Genomic DNA, 24,188 nt, shown 5'->3' with positions numbered 1-24,188 from the left:
ACAGCCCTTCAGGATTAGATATACTATGCCTGTCTGAGCATCACATTGTTACTGGATAAGGTAAATGTAATTAGAGAAAATATGGAGAAAGGAGGAGTTGCCATATATGTAAAAAGTTATCATTGTGCAAAAAGTATAGAAACAAAAAAGTTTTGTGTAGAGAAACATATAGAAGCATGTGCCTGTGAGCTTAAATTAAATAAAGGTACATTTATAATTGTAACTGTATATAGGTCCCCATCAGGAAATTTTCATCCATTTCTGAAAAATTTGGACTCCTTATTGTTCTATCTGTCAGACAGGGGGAAGCAAGTTATTATTTGTGGGGACTTCAATGTAGATTCTCTGAAAGAGGGTGATAGGAAAAATAACCTTGAAGTATTACTCGGTTCTTTCAATTTGACACCCGTTATTGATTTTCCTACTCGGGTGGTAAAGGATAGCAGCTCACCGATAGATAACTTCTTTATTGACCAAGATAAGTTTAACCAGATAAATCCTCAGCCTGTTGAGAATGGTCTTTCTGATCATGGTGCACAGCTAGTTACAATATATGACATAGCTCCATTCAGCAGTACTAAACAATCCTCCAAAGTAGTACGTTCAGTCAATGATTCAACAATTGCAAATTTCAGGGAAAGCCTACAGAAGTTAGACTGGCATGAGGTGTACCGTGAACCTGATGCCAATTTAAAATATAATTTAGTTCATGACACTTTTGTAAATGCATTTGAAAACTGCTTCCCCAAGAAAATAGTTAAATATACTCGTAAGAAACCATGTAACAAACCATGGCTTACTAAGGGTATAAAAATATCTTGTAACCGGAAAAGGGAAATGTATCTGACAGCAAGAGGGAGTAGTGACCCAGAAACTATCAAACATTATAAAAACTACTGTGCTATATTAAGAAAAGTTATTAAAAAATCCAGAAGTATGTGTATCATGTCTGAAATCAGCAACTCTGATAATAAAATTAAAACAATTTGGAATATTATTAAAAGAGAAACAGGTCAACCAAGAGCACAGGAAGACAGTATTACCATCAAATTGAATGAAAACTTTACGAACAAAGAGTCAGAAGTTGAAAATATTTTTAATAACCATTTTCTAAATGTTGTGGATATAGTAGGATCCAGGTGTTCATTAGAAGATGCTAGGCAGTTAATGGAAGAGGCCATACCTATGCAATTTGATACAATTGAAATCTCACCCACTTCTCCCTCTGAAATTAGGAATATAATAAACTTGCTTAAAAGTAAAAACTCACATGGAATTGATGGCATTTCCAGCAGAATACTAAAAGCTTGTTCTCAACAAATAAGTAAGATTCTCAGCCACCTGTGTAATAGCTCTCTGGAACAGGGCATTTTTCCTGATAGACTGAAATATGCTATTGTTATACCTTTGCATAAAAACGGGGATAGATCTGATGCCAACAATTACCGTCCAATCTCCCTTCTAACAGCTTTATCCAAAATTTTTGAGAAAGTAATGTATTCAAGAGTAGCTTCACATATCTGTAAAAATGAAGTACTAACAAAATGTCAGTTTGGTTTCCAGAAAGGTTTTTCAACAGAAAATGCCATATATGCTTTCACCAATCAAATTTTGAATGATCTGAGTAACCGAACACCACCCATTGGCATTTTTTGTGATCTCTCAAAGGCTTTTGCTTGTGTAAATCATGAAATTCTGCTAGACAAACTCAAGTATTGTGGCATGAGTGGGACAGTGCACAAATGGTTTAATTTGTACCTAACTGGAAGAGTGCAGAAAGTTGAAATAAGCAGTTCTCATAATATGCAAAGATCAGCACATTCCTCAAACTGGGGAACTATCAAGAATGGGGTTCCACAAGGGTCGGTCTTGGGTCCTTTGTTGTTCTTAATATATATTAATGACTTGCCATTCTATATTCATGAAGAGGCAAAGTTAGTTCTCTTTGCTGATGATACAAGTATAGTAATCACACCTGACAAACAAGAATTAACTGATGAAATTGTCAATAATGTCTTTCAGAAAATTACTGAGTGGTTCCTTGTAAACGGACTCTCACTGAATTTTGATAAGGCACAGTACATACAGTTCCGTACAGTAAATGGTGTGACGCCATTAATAAATATAGACCTTAATCAGAAGCATATAGCTAAGGTAGAATATGCAAAATTTTTAGGTGTGTCCATTGATGAGAGATTAAATTGGAAGAAACACATTGATGATCTGCTGAAACGTCTGAGTTCAGCTACTTATGCAATAAGGGTCATTGCAAATTATGGTGATGAACATCTTAGTAAATTAGCTTACTATGCCAATTTTCACTCATTGCTTGCATATGGCATCATATTTTGGGGTAATTCATCACTGAGGAATAAAGTATTTATTGCACAAAAGCGTGTAATCAGAATAATACCTGGAGTCCACTCAACATCATCCTGCAGACATTTATTTAAGGATCTAGGGATATTCACAGTAGCTTCTCAGTATATATACTCTCTTATGAAATTTGTTATTAACAACCAAACCCAATTCAAAACTAATAGCAGTGTGCATAACTACAATATTAGGAGAAAGGATGATCTTCACTATTCAAGATTAAATCTAACTTTGGCACAGAAAGGGGTGAATTATACTGCCACTAAAGTCTTTGGTCACTTACCAAATAGTACCAAAAGTCTGACAGATAACCAACAAGTATTTAAGAAGAAATTAAAAGAATTTCTGAATGACAACTCCTTCTACTCCATAGAGGAATTTTTAGGTATAAATTAAGGAAAAAAAAAAAAAAAAAAAAAAAAAAAAAAAAAAAATTAAAAAAAAATAAAATAAAAAAGTTGTTATATTAACTTAATTATGTTGTTAAATTAACTTAATTATGTCATGTATTGGAAAATTTGACTCGTTCCACATCATTACGAAATATCGTATTCATGATCCATGGAACTAGTATTAATCTAATCTAATCTTTCAGACATTAGTTGAGTCCATGCCACATTGTATTGCGGCACTTGTGCATGCTCGCAGGGGCCCTACACGATATATTAGGCAGGTGTACCACTTTCTTTGGCTCTTCAGTGCATAATAAAACCGGGAACCAATGGACTAGAAAATATTGAAAAGCTCCTGTACGATTCATGGAGCACAAGTGTCCTCTTCACTTGACTTGAGATAGAGCTACTGGCAAACAGAATTTGATCCGTCCTTCAACATTACAGCCTTACTTGTGTTCAGTCACTGTTAGGGTTTTTGGTGTTTGCTGTTCAGGCTTACCATTTCCTCTGCAGCCTTCATCAGAACCCCAGATCGTGTGCTAGATGAGTCGTTATGCAAGTATGTCACGCATTATGTAGACGAAATCTTGACACCGGAAAGCACATTGGGGAACCACAATGTTGTGCTCTGCCACCTACTGATTGCACTCTGTACAACTGAGTTTATGGTGAACTTGCAGAAATCCAAATTTGGGGTGCAAGAGATGAAATTCCTTTGCCACATATCTCCAAGAATGGGATCTCACCTGACCTTGCAAAAATACAGGCCATATGACATTTTCCGCAGCCCCCTACAAAAAAACAACTGACAGGATATCTAGGTATTATCTTGGCCAAAACCATAGCTACACCATGCCTTTGTGAACTCATGAATAGAGCAGCAGCTTGGACCTGGGACAATCAAACAGAAACATCAAGCATTAAAATCAGCTCTAGTATTGGCATCAATACCTGCACATCTGCTCTGCTGATTTCTGCACGGTAATGGACAGTGCATTAACAGGGCTTGGGGTGGTTCTGTTTCGGGAGATGGTGCAAGATGGTCACTCATGCACAAGACCATTGTGCGTGGTAGCCGCACATTAAAGAAATCTGAACGAAATTACTCTGTCACAGAGGTGGCAGTCCTGGCCATCATCTGGGATTTCCAGAAGTTCAGATTCTTTTTATTTAGCAGGAAAATCACCATTCCAATGGATCACAAGATGCTGCAGCTTTTTCTTATGAACCTTATGCATGGTACACTGGTACAATGTGTGCTTTTGCTCCAGGAACTTGATTTATCAATACAATATCTCCTTGCAGTTCCAACATCATTCCAGGTGCTATTTCATGCTCCTCTGTGGACCTAACAGAAGGTGCGAAGGAGGATCTCGAAGAGAACTACTTTAGCTTGTACCATCTCAAAAAAATTTGTTTCTGAGAAAAATGTGACAGCTTCACTAACTGACATCTTCGCTGAACAAGACAAGGATCCTGCATTGCAGGGAATGAAATGGTGTTAGTGTTAGTGAGACAACCCAGGGGTGAGACAGTTCTACCTCATCAGAAAAAGGATGCTATTTAGGCACAGGACAATAGACACCCAATGGTTGATCCCAGACACACTTACTGAGAAACTGGTTTTGTTCATGTACCAGAGCTATACACATTTTGGTGCAAAAAAAGTTTTTTTCAAACTGAAAATGACATGCCATTTTAAGAATATGCAGTGACAGATTTGCAAGATACTTGTGACATGCAAGGATTGCCGGAAGGCAAAACTGCCAACAACCTCAAATCAACCAATCCTTTTCCCTATTGTCCCATTAAAATTGCGGGAAAGGCTGCAACTGACTTCCCTAGCCCGCTCCCAAGGTCGAGCTGAGGCTACTACTATTTGCTTATAATGACTGAACTGATCTCCAACTACACTGTGCTCACACCGCTCAAAAGAGCGATGGGGAAGAGCATTCTAAGCGTATTTGAAAAGCATTTCCTCAACTAGGTAAGACTGGTTTGCAGAATAATTTCAGATAATGGGCCACAATTTTGGGCGGATCAATTTGGAGGGGGGGGGGGGGGGGGGGGCTGTTGAGACATCACAGTATAAAAAATTTGGCATGTGTTCTTACGCAATTTCCACAAAGTTATCAATGAACTCTCGCACTCTGCCACTATGCTGCCACTGATCATGGTTTTGCGACGCCAAGTGCCTCTGAATAAGATCAGTGTAGTGATTGATTTCCGGCCGCAATGGAAACTACCTAGAAGAGCAGCTGAACGGAATGGACAGTGTCTTGAAAGGAGGATATAAGATGAACATCAACAAAAGCAAAATGAGGATAATGGACTGTAGTCGAATTAAATCGGGTGATGCTCTGGGAATTAGATTAGGAAATGAGACACTTAAAGTAGTAAATGAGTTTTGCTATTTGGGGAGCAAAATAACTGATGACGGTCAAAGTAGAGAGGATATAAAATGTAGACTGGCAATGGCAAGGAAAGTGTTTCTAAAGAAGAGCAATTTGCTAACATCGAGTATAGATTTAAATATCAGGAAGTCGTTTCTGAAACTATTTGTGTGGAGTGTAGCCATGTATGGAAGTGAAACAAGGATGATAAATAGTTTAGACAAGAAGAGAATAGAAGCTTTCAAAATGTGGTGCTACAGAAGAATGCTGAAGATTAGATGGGTAGATCACATAAATAATGAGGAGGTATTGAATAGAATTGGAGAGAAGGGAAATTTGTGGCGCATCTTGACTAGAAGAAGGGATCGGTTGGTAGGGCATATTCTGAGGCATCAAGGGATCACCAATTTTGTATTGGAGGGCAGCGTGGAGGGTAAAAATCGTAGAGGAGACCAAGAGATGAATACATTAAGCAGATTGAGAAAGGATGTAGGTTGCAGTAAGTACTGGGAGATGAAGAAGCTTGCACAGGATAGAGTAGCATGGAGAGCTGCATCAAACCAGTCTCTGGACTGAAGACCACAACAACAACAACATCGAAATTACAACACCAGGAAATCATACAGCGAGTGATATATCGCATCTGATAGCAGAACACATGCCATGGTCTTCCATGTGGGGACAAAGTTCTTGTCAGTGCACACAGGCTATCTAACAAATAGCGGAAACAGGCCAGATGTTTCTTTCCCTGTTTGTGGGTCAGTTACATGTGAGAAGGATTTTGCATTGAAATTTCTTAGAAATAGAATCCATCACAACAGGGAAAATCTATAGGCACCATCATGTAGTGGGTGTCAAACCCTACCTGGAGCATGTAGCTCGTGCTTTTAATACATAGGAAACTGGAGTGCTGTGGCTACCTAGAAAATAAGTAAGTTTTTGTAAGAAAATATTTTAGAACAATTCACGTTTTATTTGTTTCATGATGTCTCTTCCTGTAGATTCCTTTTTCAATGCATATTCAGTTAAATCATTATGTGTAATATTTGTGTTCTCTTGTTGTGATAGTCTTACAGTCCGCTTATGTAGCAATCTTGATAAGGGGACGGGGATGGGGAGGGGGGGGGGGGGGAGGATAAATGATAGGGTCTTTAGGCAATGTCTTACATGCTACACTGTCTAGCAGATAATTATGGTGATATTTTTAGTTAAAGAGGTAAGAGGCATTTGAGATGGCGCACAGGTGCATGCATTTTCCTTTAATGAAGGGTGAGATAGGAAGTACTTTTGGGGTCACTATCCACATGACATACACCCACACTACAAATATTGCAGCATGCCACAAGTTTCACCCTGCATAATAAGGCAAAAAAAAGTATGTTTCTGTCATGCTGGATAAGCAGGAGTGGATGAAGTCAACTGGAGCATTTAATAGAGGAAGAAAGTTGTAGTTTGATCACCATCGTAGATGACATATAAGGAAGATTGTGTGTGTGTGTGTGTGTGTGTGTGTGTGTGTGTGTCCATGCTGAAGATGATGCCAACCATCACAAAGAGTTAGGACTGATTTTTGCCCATGTCAGAACATACCTGGACCACTAAGATATTAATGAGGATGATGTTTTGTGCCGTCCACACTGCAGTGCACTGGGACTGCCAGCAATTTTTAAGAAGGTTAGGGACCCATTAAGGGATTTGGTGTTTATTCTGTGGCTGTCTGAGCCTGCTGCACAGGCAAAATGACTAAGAGTTCATTAATGCTATCGGCAACAGACATTAGGAACAACACCTGGGAATAAGGTATACTATTAGTTGATGATGCAACTAAACCTTTTTTTTTCATTATTTTCTTCCAAGTTATGTTTTAGTAATTCGTTACAGGATGATATGAAGCCCCACATTACTGGAGATACTTTCAGGTAAAAGAAAGACCCCCACAAAGCCGGGTTGGTGTTCCTCACAACAACATAGTAGGATAAGTGAATAGTAAACAATCACGATTGGTCAGCCAATATAGTGCAACAGTCGAGGGTAAAGCCACAAAGCAATGAGCTTGAGACATATGAAGGGACTAATATTCAATGTTTTTCTGTGCATATTTAGTAGTGGCGCATGTGAGCACTGTTGTAAATAGTTTGTTTACTTTAAGATAAGTAGTACACATTGTTATGCATGCTTGCTTCAGGAATGACACAATTAACTTAGATTTAATGGAATGAACAGAGGGGTGCTATTACTGTGTGCGACTAATTACACAAACCCTGCGTTACACAACAATAAACATGTGCGTGGATGTACAGATGAGTCATTGAGATTAGTTTCTTTTCCACATGTTCTCCTTTTTATTCCTTTCACTTCGTGTGTGTCCTGTTTAAGTTGTAAAATTTATTTTTCTCATGGTGTTATATTTATAAATTCTCATATTCTCTAAAGTTCACCTTAACTCACAGCATTCTGTAAATAGTTTTGTAAGCTCCATTAATGCCAACACCCAATGGTGGTGCCATAAATTCTGCTTTGCCATCAAATTGATTTTCCAGATAAATTCAATTCTTGTTGAATAGGTCACAGAGATTGTACAGTTTAATTTTTTTTTTTTTGTTCATTTATCTTTTTTTTTTGAACTAAACAATGTGATAGCAATTATAAAGACCAATTTGTTTAATTTTCTTCTTGTGAAGATCATTGGTTGCATGATTTTCAGTAGGATGTATACTATGTTTTTGTAAGACATCAATGGCATGATGGTTGTCAGTTTGTGTAAGTGTATAGTCAGAGGAAAGTAGCACGAGTACCGCACTCACAAACAATGGTGGTATCACAGCACACAGTGAGAGATCTGTCTTTGCAAAAGGAGGACCGACTGGTCTCCAACAATGTGCTGACTGCCCGCTTCCAAAGAGGCATTGCTCTCTTGGTCCTGGCCCACATAGCAGGCTCAGCAGCACATGTCTTCATAAGGGGCATTTGGCCATGATGTACATGACCTGCTTTAGGCAGGACATTCGTACAGCCGCTATTCAATATTCCTGATGTCTCCACAAAAAGTGTAAATGTCACCATCAACAAATCAACTGAAGTTGCATGCATGCCCTTTCCTCACAGACTGAGAAGCACTTTCCGTGCTACTCATCATGCACAATGGTGAAGCACGTAACAAAGTTTGATTGTTTGTTCTAGTAAGAGAATTCCTCTTTGATGTCTGGTTTGCCACGAAAGCAACCCAAGTTGTTATTTCCTAGTGAGGTCTTACAGCAGTAATCACACAGATTGTACCACAATCATGCACTTGGTTGGCAATTAACCAGCCTAATATCAAACCTAGCATTTCTGTCCCATGTTACACTATTACCAGACTATACAATTGCCCTCATACCTAAGCTGCCACAATCAAATCTGCCAAGAAGATGACAGGCCTTGGTGTTCCAGTTGGTGTTGCCAGATGCTCCTGTCAGATGTCCTCAGCCACTCGCATAGTCCCACAAATTGTGACCAGAATATTCAATTAAAAGTCAAAATCAAAGAAGTGTGCATATGCAGTGCTAACTCATTCAGATCAACCATGTGTCTATCTTCAAACACAGCCACATAACTTTTAAAGATTAAAATTGGACGTCACTGGAAGGCTTTATAGTTTTTTGCTCCTTTAATAAAACAATTAAAGGAACATATGGTGTTCTATGATCTGTTTTTCAAAGCATTCCTGTGCTAAATGTTGGACCTCACTGCCAGTCTTGATGCTGTATTTTTGTTGCTGCTTATTGCCTCACTTTTGTTACACTTAACTGATATTTTAGTACCGATAACGAAGGTATTACTTTGTCTCTTCATACGATTTCATCCACTTCTAAAAATGTGCTCATAAACCCATTTTATGTTCAGTGAAACATGTCACATCAAGTGTACATGTTTGCCATTTGTAAATGTGCTGAGTTTCATGTGTCTCACAATTTTTATACATTATTTAAGTCATTTCATGTTTTGTAATTTCATTTTGTTTTAACATACACACCCATGACTGAGCACACCATTTATTACAAATCATATTTTGTTGTACACAACATGCACATGTACTTAGAGGCACCTTTTCACACTTTGACACAGTTGAGAGTATTTTGGTATATAAATATTTCAATTTTGTTTTGTGCTCTTCTTTCATTAGAGAATTTTTTTTATGTAAATGCTCATAACTTTGAGTTAATTCATAATCTTTGGGATGAATGTGTGGTAATCTGAAGCAATTTTTATGTTTTGTTTGATCATTTTGATGTAAGAATTTAAAGTTACTGTGTACAGAAATCTTGTAATTTCAGTAAATGGAAATTTCGAGGAGATACAACAGATGCTCTCTCTGTGTTCTTTCCTTTTCTTATTGTGTTTTTAAACTTTTCTAGTTTATTTTCTTTCCTCATTGATTGTCAGTTGATAGAAATTGTTCTTGGAAAGGCCTCACCATGTTTCTTATTGAAACCTCTCCTGGCAACACTTCTGGATCAGAGTACTGTGAGATGTGAGGTGGCAGCCTGTTTCAGGACTTTCTCCTGACATTTTACCCTGGTTTCATACTGAATTTGCATACGAGACTCTCTTGCTCCATATACTTTCCAATTCAGTTTTATTTGTCGACTTTCTGCCTGTACTGGGTATTGTTTACATGAGTGACTAGGGGAATGCAGCAATATAAGTAACCCACCCCTCTAACATTTCATTCTTGTAGTAGTTTCTTCCATTAAATGCATCTGCTCTTGACCAGGGGAACTCCATTTTCACCGGTACAAAAACAAGATGAACTTTCACACATTCTGGAAGAGCTGCCAGCATTTTGACTCCCTCATTTTCAAGATACATAAAGTAAAAACACTGAATTAAATAGGCAAATAAAAGAAAACAGCCTGTCCACTATTTGCTGCTTTTCTCAAAAAGTGATATGTGGTTGGATACTCCTAAAAATCATTAGTATTCTCCTCTTGATTCTAATTTTCTAAAACTCAGCTCAAGAATCCTATTGTAACTGAGAATCATACCACTATTTGGGCATTATGAATACTCATTGCTAAAGGTTGAAAACTGAGGATGAGGTACTCTACTTTTCAAGTTAATTTTCCTGTTTTCAAGACATACAACCAGATAAAGACATATTATGTAGACATAGATAATAGATGAGCTAGTTTCTATTCCTATTGTAAACTATAAATGAATGTTAAGTTTTACTTTTTCTCCTTATAAGATGTCGCAAGTACATTGTTTCTATCCATAAAGAAATTCTTGCTTGCTTCAAAGGGGATTTTCTTGTAACCACTTGTGTTTATTTCACAATTGAGTTAATTCATTGGAGCTCACCCACCTAGAGATGTTTCTTTCGGATTCTTCATTGATTCCACACTCTGTATAACATTCCCAGGCTAGGAAATGGTGCCATTCAGTAACATAAGTAATGTCCAATGACAACAGTGAGAAACTATCATACAGACCAGATGGGGCAAGTCTCATACACGGAATGTACATGCTTAGTTCCAATAGGCCAAACAACATGGTAACAGGTACATTACTGTTACCTTTCCCCATTTTCTATAAAAAGAATTATTTCAAAGCAATGAAAATTAAACAAATAAAAATTACTTGTTTTTTTAAAGATAGTTTTAAAAAATTTTACCACTGCTATGGCTAATTGATACTTAGGTTTTTTACTTGGTTATTAGTAAAAAATAAAAAGCAAATGTGATGACTGAGACCAAACAAATACTGAAAAATGCCAATTATTCAGAACAAAAATACTGATATCAGTTCTACCTGGTTGATTTTTTTCCATCCCTAGCCTCCAGATACATTTCCTGAAGCCAAGTATGTAGCCAGTTGTATGTCTGCAAATTTCCAAACTTTGCTCTTCCCGTGGAAACGCTGCGCAAAACCCAGCAAAATTTTCAGAATTTCTTACAAACAAGTCTAGTTGTGGGAATGGAGCAATACTTGCAACCCTTTTCCAAAAAGACGTGTCTCATTGGCAGATACATTTTAACTTTCTGGTGGAAGCTAAGGAACAGACTTCCAGATCCCGATTGGAAGACAACCTGCAATCACATCACATCGGCTCAGCCCAGCAATAGTTAGCAGCTGCCACAGTTTGGCGCACCCCGACTTGTTGGCAACCACCTCAATGACCGTCACGGTGAGAACACATTTGCAACGTCCACTCTGTATTTTGGAAATCGTGATATATTGAAGAAAGAAGACTTCTTTCCTGGTTTTCATTTATTAGTCTTCTTAACTTGATCTATGAGCCTTATGCACCAGTATGCAAGTTTTTCTGCAATCTAATTCTTGCTTCAAAGAGGATTTTTCTTGTAACCACTTGTGTTTATTTCACTATTGAGTTAATTCATTGGAGCTCACCTGCCTAGATATGTTTCTTTCTGATTCTTCCTTTATTCACTGCTCTGGTGTATGCTCTGTTCAAATTCATACCTATTCTTATGTAATTTTAAAGTTTTGCAATCATGGCTGAAAGCATAATTTGTGTCCATTGTGTCTGGGCATCATCTCAACTGTAATTGCCCAGCATCATGCTGGTGGCGACCCTAGCAACTATTCATTTTCTTGTCATTTTTCTGTTTTAATTATGTAAATTCATTCTCAAATTGTTTTACAACTTATACATTTATGTGTCATGAAATAAATCAAACAATGTAAAATCCAGGATGGACTGTAACCATATTATGAAAAGGATAGTTGCTACTCACCATATAGCGGAAATGCTGAGTCGCAGATCAAAAATAGACAAAAAACACACACACACACACAGTCTGGCTCCAGCTGCCAGAGACAGTGGACCAAAAGCTCTTTTAGCGACAGTCTTTTTGTTGTGCCTATCTGTGGCTAAGCATCTTTGGTGTATGGTCAAGTAACAACTATCCTTTACATAATATTGTTTATATGCCATGAGTAAGTTTTAGAGACTTGTTTGAACAAACATTAATTTACAGACCAAATTCTGTCATTCAGAAACCATTGAAGTCAATTATTCAATTGAAATGCCAAGGTCCTCTAACCATAAGCAATTGGTGAGGCCCCTGACAAGTTCAGGAACTTATCCAGTAATGTTTTCTGATATGCGTGGCAGTGGAATTTTCAAGTAGGCTATTAACTTCATGGGGGTAGTCTATCATTTTATATGATCTGGGGTGATAGATTCAGTATCAGTCTAATCTGCATACCCACAGAGTACCTGATGAGCAATAGGTCGTGTTCACAGTACACCTGGCTTCTGGCAACTTTCTTTTGTTCATACTGAAGATCATGTATTTCTTAACCAAACACCATTTATATAGCTAAGTGCTTGCTTTAGTGCATAAGGCCTCAGCTGCAATGCACCTGAAAGTGTCATTGGTGAAGCTGTTCATGGTTTTCTGAGCCTTCAGCGAGATAACAGTGTCATGGTGCACCTGCTTCAGCATTTTGTATTATGTTGGTACATAACTCCATAGCGTTTTTCTGTAAGTTTAATAAGCACAACAGATACACATAACAGAGAATTTAGTCATCAATAATATAGTCTCCTTCACTATTTACAGCACTTATCCAATGATGGGTTAACTTCTCAATTCTGTGACTGTGGAGATCATGTGGTTTTGGGGCGAAGCACTCGTCAAATCTTGTCTGAGTGCATTTTCATCCAGGAAGGAAGTTCTTTGAGGGCTGTTTGATAGTGTGTGGAAAAGGTGAAAATTTGAGGGCACAAGATTAGGTGAATAGTGTGGGTGCAAAATGACCTCCCAACCCAACTCCCGTAAGTGCTTTTGTCAGTAGAGCACAATATGGCGTATATTATCATGGAGTAGAATCATTTCACACAGTCTTCCTGATTGTTGTTCTTGGATTGTGTCTGCAAGACATCTCAGTTGCTGACAATAAAATGTCAGCAGTGATGGTTATACCTCATGGAAGCAATTCGTAGTACATCACATCATCGCTATTCCACCAGATGCATAACATCATCTTTTGTGGATGCATGCAGGTCTTTGCATGGGGAATTATTGATTTGTTTGGGCTCAATAATTCCTTTGTTTTCCTTATGATAGCATAAAGATACCATTTCTCATCACCAGTAATGATACAGGATAGGATGGCCAGTGTTGTTCATGAGCAGAGGTGCACATATGGCCATCCGCTGATTTTTGTGATTTTGGTTTAGAGCATGTGGTACTCATACACTCAATTTTTGAACCTTCTCCGATGCACGCATATGTCTCATGATGGTGGAATGATCACAGTTAATCATTTTTGCCACTTCTCGAGTACACTGACATGGATTATTATGAATTAAAGCGTTTAAATGATCTTCATCAAACATCAAACGTCTTCCAGAACATGGAGTCACTAATGTCAAAACAATCGTCCTTAAAATGAGAAAACCATTATCTTGCCATGCTCTGTTCAACAGAATTATTACCATACTTGGCACAAATGTTTCTGGCTGCCTCCTCTGCTGCCACCCCTCTACTGAACCCAAACACAAAAATCTGTCAGAATGTTCTGATTTATCCACTTGGCACTCTATTTTCTAGTGTCCGCAGTTCCAGTCATTATTTCCGAATGACAAAATGAAAATATGTAAACTCAAATAGTAACAATGAACTACAAATAAAAAACGACAATCGATAAGTAAACCTGTAGCAACTGGAATACCAACATGTGACGCAAAACTGCTACAAACTTATGCACCAACCTAATTTTTGCCTTTAGGATCACTCACTTCACTGAGTTCATATACACAGTACAGGGTAAGACACTGAATTTGTATCTTGTTCACATATTTTTTGTCTTAAATCATCAAACAAATGTATTTGATTACTAAAGCATGTAGCATTGGGACATGGTGTTCTTCATAAATGTTCCAAATTAAAAATACAAGTTCATTTGTAATTATGTCATTGCTGACATGTGACAGTGCTTGGCAAAGAGGAACATACGTATGCATATGCTGAGAAAAAATTCCAAGAGACAACTGCAGAGGAGGATACATAATTCACATTTGCTCACAACAGAAGGGCAAATTTTTCGGGCATGTGGGGACGAAGCCAGTGGTGTCCATTCTGTAGGACTGATGAACATCTCTTTTCTCTAGCCCACCAGTGAAGTACTGTCAGGGAGGGATCCTGGGATGGGAGGAACAGGCATCTGTCTCTGAGGCTATCTTCTTGCTTTCTTTGGCCACAGCATTTCTGATCTTCTTTTTCCTTTCATATTTCCCTTTTTAGGCACCAAATCTATCTTTCCTTCTGTCCATATTCACATAATCTCAAGGCAAGACCCTTCCTCCTTTCCCATTTCCATTTTAAACTTCATTATTGGAACAGCTATGATTACGCATTCACCATTAAAAAGACCACACTCCTCGGATCTTATACGACAAAACAGTTGATTCAATTGCAATAAAATACCCATGTATAGTGCATTGCTTTAAAATTATTTCCTTATATTAGCAACATTACACTGATATGAGGAAGAAATGGCTGAACATATGACAAACAGATGGCTGAGAAAGTACCATTTACAATGTGCTAACATGAACACTGAAATAACATTTATGACATGCTAACATGACTGCCAAAATAATATTTATGACTTGCTAACATGACTGCTGCAATAATACTTAGGAAACACTAACATAATGCAGTAACTGGCTCATTTCATTTAAAATCACCCCAAATAAGGAAATTTTGTTGCCCTCGTGTCACAGATGTTTGTGATAAATTGGTGTATGAAAGTACATAGTGAAAGAGGGATAAGATAATTTTTCTAAATTACCTGATCAAAACAAGTCAGGAGACCATTTTGAAATGTGGGTCTTTTTCATAAATTGGCATTGGTAGGAAAAGTTGGTTAAAAGTTTGTAACTACTGTAACTTCTTTATTTATGAATCAATTTTATTCAGTTTTGTGTTGTTGGGAAGATAAGAGGATTGACTATGATATAAAAGTATTAAAGTGTCGAAATTTTCAGATACAAATATTTACAAATCTTGTGGTGGTGGTGGTTAGTGTTTAACGTCCCGTCGACAACGAGGTCATTAGAGACGGAGCGCAAGTTCGGGTTAGGGAAGGATTGGGAAGGAAATCGGCCGTGCCCTTTCAAAGGAACCATCCCGGCATTTGCCTGAAACGATTTAGGGAAATCACGGAAAGCCTAAATCAGGATGGCTGGAGACGGGATTGAACCGTCGTCCTCCCGAATGCGAGTCCAGTTACAAATCTGGAATTAAAGTCTTATCCACTTTTTTATTTTATTTTTTTAGAAGGGAGTTTGTTCTGTTCAGTGATTTAAAACTGAAAGAACATAAAAAAGTATCTTCATTTTGTTCTGTGACTCTTAGCAAGTGTACAGTAAATAATCTCCAATTTGCATAAAATACATTTGTAACATTCTAAAAAGTGTTCATTCTTTAAAGCAAGTCATCAATCAAGAATACTGTGTCTGATCCACAAGTATATAAGAGATGTGTGCTTGTGCCAGGAGCAGGCAACATCATTAAAATGTTTTCATAAAGGATCCAGCAAACTTCAGCATGCTGTGGCCACTAATAATCTGAGAAAGGTCCACTTGGTTTATTGAATTTGACCTTTGTATCTCTGGGTTCTTCAATAGTCTCTGGAATTTTTTCCAAGCCACCATTGGTTAAAAAAAAATAAAATAAAATAAAAGATTGACTCTTCTCACAGGAATGGTAGAACCAGTGTCATGTGATTTTTGTAACATGTCTGTGGATTTTGTTACCTCCCGAACATAAAATGTTTATTTTCCTGAAATTTGAGTTTTGGCAAATGTAAACAGATCTTTTGGACTGAAAATGTGACTGTCATAAGGATTCTGTAAACTCTCTCTTGTTGTTAAATGTTTAACAGTGCCACAAACTACACCACATGCATTTTTGCCCTGACTATTGGCAAAAAGTTTGATATTTCAGTTACCCCATGATCTTGCTCGTGATGGTACAAATTTAAAAAGTTTTTATATTGTGCAGAGCTGCCATCACTGAAGTAATTAACAAGTTGGATTCATGGTAACTGTTCCAGTATACTGGTGAGAGAGGTTTTCCTAGTCTATCCCCAATGTTATTCAATCTGTGTACTGAGCAAGCAGTAAAGGAAACAAAAGAAAAATTTGGAGTAGGATTTAAAATTCATGGAGAAGAAATAAAAACTCTGAGAATGAGATTTTCACTCTGCATGATGTGAAACTTCCTGGCAGATTAAAACTGTGTGTCGGACCGAAACTCAAGCTCAGGACCTTTGCTTTCGTGGGCAAGTGCTCTACCATCTGAGCTACCCAAGCACGATTCACATCCCGTTCGCAGGAGAGCTTCTGTGAAGTTTGGAAAGTAGGAGACGAGGTACTGGTGGAAGTAAAGCTGTGAGGAGGGGGCATGAGTCGTGCTTGGGTAGCTAAGATGGTAGAGCACTTGCCCGCGAAAGGCAAAGGTCCCCAGTTCGAGTCTCAGTCCAACACACAGTTTTAATCTGAAAGGAAGTTTCAAAAACTTTGAGGCTCGCCGATGACATTGTAATTCTGTCAGAGACAGCAAAGGACCCAGAAGAGCAGTTGAATGGAATGGACAGTGTCTTGGAAGGAGGAAATAAGATGAACATCAACAAAAGCAAAACGAGGATAATGGAATGTAGTCAAATTAAATCAGGTGATGCTGAGGGAATTAGATTAGGAAATGAGACGTTTAAAGCAGTAGATGAGTTTTGCTATTTGGGGAGAAAAATAACTGATGACGGTCAAAGTAGAGAGGATATAAAATGTAGACTGGCAATGGTAAGGAAAGTGTTTCTAAAGAAGAGCAATTTGTTAACATCGAGTATAGATTTAAATATCAGGAAGTCGTTTCTGAAACTATTTGTGTGGAGTGTAGCTATGTATGGAAGTGAAACATGGACAATAAATAGTTTAGACAAGAAGAGAATAGAAGCTTTTGAAATGTGGTGCTACAGAAAACTGCTGATGATTAGATGGGTAGACCACATAACTAATGAGGAGGTATTGAATAGAATTGGGGAGAAGAGAATTTTGTGGCACAACTTGACTAGAAGAAGGGATCGATTGGCAGGACATGTTCTGAGGAATCAGGGGATCACCAATTTAGTATTGGTGGGCAGTGTGGAGGGTAAAAATCATAGAGGGAGATCAAGAGATGAATACACTAAGCAGATTCAGAAGGATGTGGGTTGCAGTAGGTACTGGGAGATGAAGAAGCTTGCACAGGATAGAGTAGCATGGAGAGCTGCATCAAACCAATCTCTGGACTGAAGACCACAACAACAACAACAACAACAATAGAATGTGGTTGTATCATGCTACAAACAATCACTTACATGACACAGCAATCCCTTGTTTTAAAGAACACAGCAAAATGATGAAGGGTGACATGAATGTTCTGTAAGGGAAATTCTTGTATTGCATCTTGAAGCAAACATGTATAGTTTTGTGCAAAATGTATTATAACGTTGCATGAAGTATCGGAGAGTGTTCCTTGGTAAATTTTAAGTAGTGCCTCTGAGATTTTAATATGTGATGGTGTTGTGTCAAGTTTTGAAGCTTTTGCATGAGATACTCAATAAATTCACTGAATGTCTTCATTAATGTGTCCAACATAGCTCAACCTACTTGGAGCCATTGCTTGAAGATAAATTTCAGAATCTTGTAAGGATTCCAGCTCTAGTAAAAAGTTATAGAGTTTATATTCTTAAGGACCCGGAGTACAGTGATGCAGCATGCACTCCTCATTTTTCAGATTACAAAAAGGATTTTTCTGAAAGTTCAGTGTATGGTCCTTTTACATGAGCAGCACACATCATCACCTTTACATTTTGGTGATAAATACACATACATATTATGCATTCCATGACTGTTCACGGTAAGACATCCTTTTGGGCAAATAAATGGAGGGAACTAAAAAGTCTTTGCCCTAAGCCTCCCCCCCCCCCAAAAAAAAGAGACTGTCTTGGAGTGAAGAGACTAATCAGATAGGGGAGAGGGGTGGGGGCAAAGAGTCCAAAACCCAAATTCAGGAGGCTCTACCTGGACACAGGTGCTCTTATCTTTGTCTGTGAGGAGATGGTAACTGTGGAATAGCTTAAGGAGATGCTGCCCAAGATATCTCTGCAGGAGGTGGTGAAGCTGTTGGTCAAGACAGTGGACAATCTGTTCAAGGCTGCAAAGGCATCAATTTTTGTACCAAAAATTCTCAAGGATTCTCCTCCAAAGACTTTGTTTGAGAAAATAAGAGCACAGAATCTTAAATCCTTGACAGAGGATTGGAGGGTAATCAACCAAAAGGTTGTACCGGACAGCCAAACTCTTGTGATGGAAGTCAGTGAAAAATCCTTGGCAGCAATGTGAGAACAAGACATGAAATTGTACTTAGGGTTCTCACAGGTTGGTTGCCGCCAGGCTAATCAAAGACATCAGAAGTGACCATGACAGCAAGTTGGAGGCTGCAAGTGTTACAGGGTAAAACTGCAACACAGTAATGGGGCAACGGCCACCCTGAGTCATCTTCTGGGAAGACATAAAGTGGATGTGGCACTGATCCAGGAACCCCATCTATATTTGGGGGGGGGGGGGGGAGTTCAAGCTTCAAAGGAACTGGAGGTAAGCTGATTTATACTAGAAATCTACAGAACACGTATTTATGTTAAGAATGTAATTTCATTCATGCCAATCACGGACTTCTGTTTCAGGGACTTAAGTGACCATGAGCATCAAACAATGTGAGGAAGAAAGCATGAGCGAAATTGTATTGGCCTTAGCTTACCTTCCTTATGGTGACTGTACTACTCCTCTCCAGGAAGTGAGGAGACTGGTAAATAGAACAGTTGGTCACAGCAGAATGAACAACTGCTGGTTAGTTGTGATGACAACGCCCACAGCCTAGTGCAGGGAAGCAGCAACAACAATGGCAGAGATAAGGACCTACTCAAATTTGTACTAGAAAATAGTCTGGAAAGCTTGAATTACAGTAAGGAACCTACCTCCAAGAATATAAGAAGGGAAGAAGTAATTGATATAACTTTTAGACCCACACTGATGGGTAAGTTACATCAAACAATAGTCTGTGGCAATGGCGCCATCTTTATCTGACCATGAGTATATTAAGTTTGAGGTTGAACTGAGTGTTGAACAGGCCAAGGCCTATAAGAATCCAAGGAAAACAGACACACACTCATAGAGGAAAGACATAACTCACGCTTACCTGAAGTCAGAACTTCAACAAGGAACCCGGTAGATTTTGAGGAAATGGCTCATGTAGTGACAGCTGCCGTTATGACCTCATACTTAGGAAACTGCCCAATCATTGACAAGTGCACAAACAGGAATCCGGAAGTGCAAAGTAAGTGAGTAAGAAGCCTGTTTAACCTTGCAAGGAAAAAAGGACATAGGCTAAAATATCAGGAGGCCCTTGTGAAACAAAAACTTGCAATAAAGCAAGCAAAGCTATTTTGCTGGAAAAACTATTTTGCTGGAATGCATTCTATGAGGAAGTGGAAGGTACAGCTGCTTGTGCTAAAGTTCATAAGATCCTCACTAGAACAGCAACTAATCCAGGAAGTATGTTAAGAAAGGAGGATGGTGAGAATACAAGGACAGCGAGTGAGATGCTGGATGTGCTCCTCAAGACTCACTTCCCTCAGTGCACTCTGTCAGATAAAACGGAGCAGGAGTCTGTCCCAGAGAGACACTTGTTTAGAAGTAACCACAGGGAAAATTGGGAATCTGCCATAGAATGCGCTGACTTACAAAAAATCCACAGGGTGGTGGGAATGCTTCAACTGCTCAAGTTGCTAGGCCCTGATAGTATCTTTACAGCTCCACTGCAACAAGCAAAGGAGGATTTAATCAGACTCCTATATAGACTGTTTAGGGTCAGCCTAGCAGCAGGAATAGTTTCTAATGCTTGGAGGGCGGTGAGAGTTATTTTCATTCCAAAGCCAGGGAGAACTGATCACAAGGCCAAAGATATGAGACAGTCAGTCTGTCCCCCATTCTTACAGGGGCATTACAAAAACTGATTAGTGTGCATGGTAGGAAGAAGACGCTAGCTAAGATTCCTCTACAAGTAAGCTGACACTCACATCAACCAGGGAAATCAAGTGATACAGCACTTCACCCACTCACCAGGTGGAAAAAGCTCTATACTTTCAGGAAATAGCTTTCTGCATCTTCCTGGATATTGGGGGGGGGGGGGGGGGGGGCTTTTAGCAATATGACCTTTGAAACCATGGTTAGGGCTGCAGAAGAGCATGGCAGTGAGACCACCATACGCAGATGGACTAATACCATTCTAAGTAGAAGAAAGGTGGCAGCAACCATGCTGAATGAGAAAACGGTGATCAATACAACCAGGAGGTGTCCAGAAGGAGGGGTGTTGTCTATTTGAACCTGCTTACTGTAGTCAGTCGTTGGTCTCTCTCTACAACTGTTATTCCCTTACATCCAAAATTAAATATTCCTTGATATCCAAGAATGTGTCCCATTGACCTGTCTCTTCATTTAATCATTTTGAACCATATAACATCTTTTATTGTAAAATAAAAGTACACACTGAGAACACTTAAAGTGACACCGCAGTCATCTCTATAGCATCAATAACCCTTAAGTTACACTTAAATTTTTCTTAAGAACTACGGGACACTGAACATTACTTTTCATATTTTGAAACACAAAATCAAAACACTGGCTTGGTGAAAAGCTGTAAGAAATTGCAGTATTTGGTAAGCGCTAGGTATCATCAATATTAAACATCAAAGAAATCTGGGATGTCAACGTCCAATATGTGACCAAAACTGGCTGATATGATATAGAAATAGTAATTTAGAAAAAATACCAATCAGGAGTGATAAAGCATGTGGGTCTGTATAAAGAGTTTTATAAACAAATAAGAAAAGTTATCATATCCACAAAGAAACTTAAATCACAGAAAACCTAAAAAAAAAATTTAAGGACCTAAAATACTAACATTATTTGCATTATAGACGTATGAAATGCATCTCTTTCTTATGGTAAAGTGGGCAACTTTACTACTCAGGCTTCCATGTATACAACGACAGTTGTTGTTGTTGTGGTCTTCAGTCCTGAGACTGGTTTGATGCAGCTCTCCATGCTACTCTATCCTGTGCAAGCTTCTTCATCTCCCAGTACTTACTGCAACCTACATCCTTCTGAATCTGCTTAGTGTATTCATCTCTTGGTCTCCCCCTACGATTTTTACCCTCCACGCTGCCCTGCAATACTAAATTGGTGATCCCTTGATGCCTCAGAACATGTCCTACCAGCCGGTCCCTTCTTCTGGTCAAGTTGTGCCACAAACTTCTCTTCTCCCCAATCCTATTCAATACTTCCTCATTAGTTATGTGATCTACCCATCTAATCTTCAGCATTCTTCTGTAGCACCACATTTCGAAAGCTTCTATTCTCTTCTTGTCCAAACTATTTATCGTCCATGTTTCAGTTCCATACATGGCTACACTCCATACAAATACTTTCAGAAACGACTTCCTGACACTTAAATCTATACTCGATGTTAACAAATTTCCCTTCTTCAGAAACGCTTTCCTTGCCATTGCCAGTCTACATTTTATATCCTCTCTACTTCGACCACCATCAGTTATTTTGCTCCCCAAATAGCAAAACTCCTTTACTACAATGACAGATCAAAAGATAATTATAATACCATTATTAATGATTAAAATAAGCAAAAGAGTCACGGTAAATAAGTGAACATATTTCACGACCAACTCCAATCCAGCATAAAAAGTTATCTCTTTTTGCTACATTGGTGGCAATGAATATTTCGTAGTGATAAGTAATTTGTGAGTAATGTAAAGCAAGCACATCTATGACGTTCAAAATATTTTAATGTCTCAAAATACAGCATGGACATTTCTATTCCTTCTATTCTGCAGAAGAATTTCTATTACTATAATGGGCAAGTGGCAGTGGTCAGGAATTATTAACTCACGCCTGTAAAATGACTCGTTCCACATCATTACGATTTAGCGTGAAAATGATAAGCAGAACAAAAAATTTACTAACTAAATATACTTTGACACATATGTTTAATAATGTTGCACTCATAAATTATATATGACATGTTTGACTCTTCCACGGACAGTGGAAAGCACAAAAAATTAATAAACGCTGGATGATATTTCTGACTCACTTTATCTATAAAACTGAAAGTACGAGTTGAAAATTACAGTAATTTATGAGCGAAATTATCGGTTCAATAATTATGTTGTATATAACAAACGTAAAATAAAAATACAAGTTGGATACAAACAATTACTTACACGGCGTTAAAAGTCAATATTTATATATCACTTCGTACTTCATATTTGAAATCTGAGTCATATACGTGGTGGACAATTTCAAAAACGCATAACTACTTTCTCAGGCATTGCAAATCAATGTATTGACAGAGATTTTCACACTTCTAATAAAGTCATTATAAAATTTCACTAAATTTCACACCGATCTCACATGACTAAAGAACGTCTGTTTACACAATCGGTGGCCAATTATATGTTTACAAACAAACATCCACGGACAGGTTCTCAGCACGACAAGCAGTTCAAAGTTGAAGATATTCATTCTCTTACTTGACTACGATTTGTACTACTCGAGATACTGTCAAATCGATTGCGCTCGATTCCAACCTCACACGACAAAACGGAACTAGAAAACATTCCACAATACATTTAAAATGGTGCATTCACATAAGCCGACAACGGAAAGAGATGAGACAGGATGGAATGAAACTTCATTGTTATTTATTCGAAATTAAATGGCTGCTCTAGAAATATACTACAACCCCCAACTTGTCGCTCACCTAGGAATCGCGAAGATAAGATCATAAGATTAGAATAATTACTGCACGCGCAGAGGCATTCAAACAACCATTCTTCCTGCGCTCCATAACTGAATGGTATAGGAAGAACCTCTAATAATTCGTACAGTGGAACGTACCCTCTGCCATTCACCTCACTATGGTTTGCAGAGTATAGATGTAGAAAATGGTATTTAGTGTTTTATTTATTTATTTATTCGTGTCTCTTTGATCCAGTATACAAGATAACGAGTCGTAATTATACATTAGGACAGTACACTTACTTACAGATGGTAATAGATACAAATTATAATATTGTATAGGAACAAAACATGCTAATAATTACAAGCTTACGCAATTCGAATAGTGAACAGAGGTCTAAAACAATCAAATAATAAATTACAATTATTCCACATTACAAGTTACAAATTTGATAAAACTGAGCGAAAATTTCCGTGCTAATGCAACACCACCTAAATCACAAAGCCTTACAACTCTCTGCCAGCAGGTAAGTGACGTCATCAACTTCAGGTATAAGGCCAGTGTCACCTACCCGTATCGGCGCAACCTAGATGCATGTAGAAATGTTATGTGGAGCCATGTAAATAACTGTTTCGGAACTGTAGTGTTAGTGAGTTGAATTCCCTCGTGGAATCGTTTGCTTTTCTGTGCTTTTAAGTGTATACTGCCTATAGCAGTTCAGAAGAGATCATCACCATGGTGAATAAGTATTGTTTTCCTGGTTGTGACGGTAATTACGATGAGAAGAAGAAGGTTCACATTTTTAAATTTCCAGCCGATGGGAATATGCGAAGGAAATGGTTATCTGCGATCAAAATAGAGAACTTCGCTAATCAAGCATTCTGTGGTGAGTACCTTTCATTTTAAGCCGTACTTATCGACGAAAGTATATCGCAGTTGAAGTTTGAGTATCGGTAAAAGTTTCAGCGACATGCGTGCAGTATTATTTTTCACTTCGCAGGTCTGCCATTTGCACTTCTGCGAAGGCGATATATTGTGGGAAACACTAGCAGTAGACTGGAAAACTGGGGCTACGTTAACCGCACCACTAAGCGAGCCGCAACTCCGAGAAAACGTAGTCCCAAGCAAATTTCCTAACTGCCCTTCGTGTATTTCGA

At 38.3% G+C, this 24,188-nt stretch overlaps 1 protein-coding gene across 2 annotated transcripts in view; it reads right to left on the bottom strand.

The window, feature by feature from the left end:
• The window catches only part of LOC124711539 (PC4 and SFRS1-interacting protein-like), a 37,860-nt gene extending 15,082 nt beyond the window's left edge, over positions 1–22,778 (bottom strand). The window contains exons 1-2 of one of the 2 annotated variants that reach the window (XM_047241684.1): positions 22,514–22,778; positions 10,509–10,732 (exon numbers count right to left, since the gene is read on the bottom strand). The gene's annotated coding sequence lies outside the window, so the exon portion shown is untranslated. The remainder of the gene's footprint in view (positions 1–10,508; positions 10,733–22,513) is intronic. The other variant, XM_047241676.1, reaches the window with a different exon arrangement.
• Between the last annotated feature and the right edge of the window lie 1,410 nt (positions 22,779–24,188).

This window comes from Schistocerca piceifrons, chromosome 1 (assembly GCF_021461385.2).
Source record: "Schistocerca piceifrons isolate TAMUIC-IGC-003096 chromosome 1, iqSchPice1.1, whole genome shotgun sequence".
In the NCBI taxonomy this organism is placed as follows: Eukaryota; Metazoa; Arthropoda; class Insecta; order Orthoptera; family Acrididae; genus Schistocerca; species Schistocerca piceifrons.
The sequence above is the reverse complement of the archived record's forward strand: the minus strand, read 5'-3'. Positions and strand labels throughout refer to the sequence as shown.